We start from the raw sequence: 3472 nt of genomic DNA, 5'->3' as shown, positions 1-3472 counted from the left end.
AAAAGGTTTTAGATGATGTCGACAAACAACTTTGGATAGAACACTATTTTTAAAATAACATCATTTACATACGAATGCTTATTATATGACGTGCCACACAACTAATAATTAATGATAATCATTACGATTTTTTATTGTTTATATGAAAATAATAATAGGCATTGTCTATGTGAGATGAATTGAACGCGTTTACGTCACAATGTGGCGAAATATAATCTAGGTTCATTTTTCCAACTCATTTACTGGGCAACACGTACAATAAAAAATGAAAAGAAAACACTTGACAATGAACAGCTGTTGGTATTTATAAGGGCAAATAAATCAGAAACGCGTTTCGCAAAAATGTTCATCGTCCATGGCGTAAAAATCTAGCCGTTAACGTCACACACGTCAATATGTAAGGCGAACGTCAATAAGCCGATTGGTAAGCAAAACGTCAAATTTCATGTTACACTAAGGGACTTAACCCTTTGTATGCTGGGTAATTTGTCGTCTGCTAAAATGTCGTCTGCTGAATTTCTAAAATTAGCATTTTCTTGGATTTTTTTTCAAAGAATACTATCTGAATAGCAAACAGTTTGGGTCCTGATGAGACGCCACGTTCTGTGGCGTCTCATCTGGATCAAAACTGTTTGCAAAGGTCTTCAAAATTCGGTTCCAGCACTGAAAGAGTTAATGGCTTTTTATGTATTCTGATCAGAATCAATCTAAAGTTTTTTGTTTGAGTGAGCAAAACGATCATGTACGACTTGTAATGCAATTTTGTTTAATTTATAAGTTTAAATACTAGTATCCAAAATTCTGCCATACAGTTAAAGGAACTTGTTGACCGATTTTATCACGTTTGGAATTTTTCATGAAATGATTTAAATTGATACATGTAACACCGGAACTAAAGAGCTCCTCTTTAAAACACAAATAAGATTTAAAGAAAGAAGAAAAACAGGAATTCAAGCCTGGGCTTATACCACTCGACTATACGTTCATGTGTGCGTAGATCAGAAGTTTAATTATGTATTAAGGTCGTCTCTGCGTCTTCACGACAACATTTTAACCCATTTATGCCTAGTGGACTCTCCCAACCGTCTAAATTGGATCAATTTATTTCCGAAATTAGAGATGTCTAGTATATTTATTTCAATATTTAGAATATTTGTTACAGAAATTCCTGTTAGCAAACACCGCAGATTCTGATGAGACGCCGCATTATGCGGCGTCTCATCTGGGTCTACGCAGTTTGCTTATGCCTTTTTTCTAGACGCTAGGAATAAATGTGTTAAGTATGGACATGCCCTGTGACCTTTCAGGGAGAAACATTGAGGTTGAGGTCAATCTTACCCCTGCTGGTCGGGTATTCGCCAAAGAAATAATTGTGATCCTAATAGACCAGTGAACGGTGGACAATGATACATTAATTTGCACAGGTAGACAATTCAAAGACAATTCATGTCTAGTTGCCCTAAAAAGAACAAGGTTTTTCCGCCACGGGTTAGCTGACAATTGACAAAAGACATTCTGCTCTTTCCTCGCGCGCTGCGCCGACTTTATAGCCTCTCAAGACGTCACCAGCCGTCGATCCGAACCTCATAACGCTTTCCTCAGCACGATGAGCATACTGAGTACCGCCGTCCTAGGATACTTCCATTATCTGCATAGGGCCACCCCCTCAAAATCCCGGTCTGTATTTCGGCCCCAGGCCCGCCCCGTCCTCTACGCTTCCAGCTCCGCTGCCCCGCTCCTCCCGCACATCTTCTGGCTATGTGGTGAAACCACAATCCGTGATTGTAATCATAGTGATATATTTTAAACTATAAAAATCATCGCAATTTCACGGAATATTACGATAACAACAGAACTTTCTAAATTATTCAATCGTTTCGCGTTTTTGACGCCTGCTAATTTCTTTAGGTTTGAAAATCGTCATAAGATGCATATAATGGATATTTAAGAGCATGGTAATTTTTTAGAATTATACTGTTTCATTGTTAAAAATATAACAACAAAGAAACTTTGCCAGTCTGAAACAATTTTAATTTATCAAAACGCGAACAGATCCCTTTATACAGTGTAGTTATGAGAGATTAAGGACATCTTACAGACCAAAATAGAACGCATTCAAATCGGGTATATACTTACAACATTTAAATTCGTTATTCTTATTCTCAATCCAAGGATAAGCTAGAGATGCCTTTTGAGTGAATGGACAAGATTGGTACCAAAGTTACGAAAAAAAATGTAGTTTACATTCGTGCCAAGCGCTTTTGAACACACATATTGATTTTATTTTTTGCACAAGAAGCAGCCTATTTAACATTTATTGTGACTGTTGTGCACCACGATTACATCGACTTTGTTTTGATGGACTGGGATCTAATTGTCCGTTGTTTTCTTTATTCATCTCTATTTATACACAGAGTGTACACCCTTCCCAATAAATTCCTTAAATACAGAAGACTTTCGGAATTTCCTCTGCAGATTCAATCAATACTATGATATCATATGCATTCAAACACACATTTTCATGTCAATTTATCAATTACAACGTATATTAAACACATATTACTAGAAAAGTTGACAATGATCTACATTACTAAATGTTTAACATTACTTTGTTGTTTAAAGGGGCCGTCCAGCAGATTTTAGCATGTATTGAAGCTTGTCATTAAATGCTTTAAATGCTTTATATTGATAAATTTAAACATTTGAACTATAAATCTCCAGCAAATAAAAAACAAGAATACAATTTAAAAAAAGGAAAAAAGTTACCCTCAACAGGGCTGGAACCACTGACCCCTGGATTCCTGGAATCCTGGAATAAAAAGCCTCCCGCTTAGACCACTCGACCATCCACGCTCATATTTAGAGGGGATGTATATACGCTCATATTTAGAGGGGATGTATTAATTAGCTATATAGGCAATCCTCGTAGTTTCCCAAAATATCGAATCGCGTCGATACGACGCTTTATCTGTTGGACGGCCCCTTTAAGGTCGCTGTGGTGTATTGGATTTGGTGTCCGCCTAGCGACCGCGAGGTCACGGGTTCGATCCCCACCGTGGGGGCATTCTTGAGATCTCCACAATAGACACCAAGTACTGGTTCTAAGTCCAGGACGCGGACTCGATAGCGTTTCAATAAGCATGAGGCTTTCGATGCAATCGAGCTAAAATAAAAAGGTTAAAACTAACTTAGTTGTTCATTTAACGAATACCAGTTTGCAAGATTGATCAATGGCATAGCATCAAAAAATTATACCAAATATTTTAACGCACCAAATTATGGAATTCTTCAGCATACAGATATTCGTGTTTAAATGAATAATTTACGCCAAACATTAAAACTAACTTACTCCCATGTATACATAATGATTTGCATGGCTTTTTAAGCTAAAATGCTTAGTTCACTCAAAACAATTTATTTCGTAAGAAATGCGTCTAATAATGTTTACTTTCAAAAGCGCGTAGAGCGAATG

Source organism: Dreissena polymorpha, chromosome 10 (genome assembly GCF_020536995.1).
Source record: "Dreissena polymorpha isolate Duluth1 chromosome 10, UMN_Dpol_1.0, whole genome shotgun sequence".
Lineage (NCBI taxonomy): Eukaryota > Metazoa > Mollusca > Bivalvia > Myida > Dreissenidae > Dreissena > Dreissena polymorpha.
The sequence above is the reverse complement of the archived record's forward strand: the minus strand, read 5'-3'. Positions refer to the sequence as shown.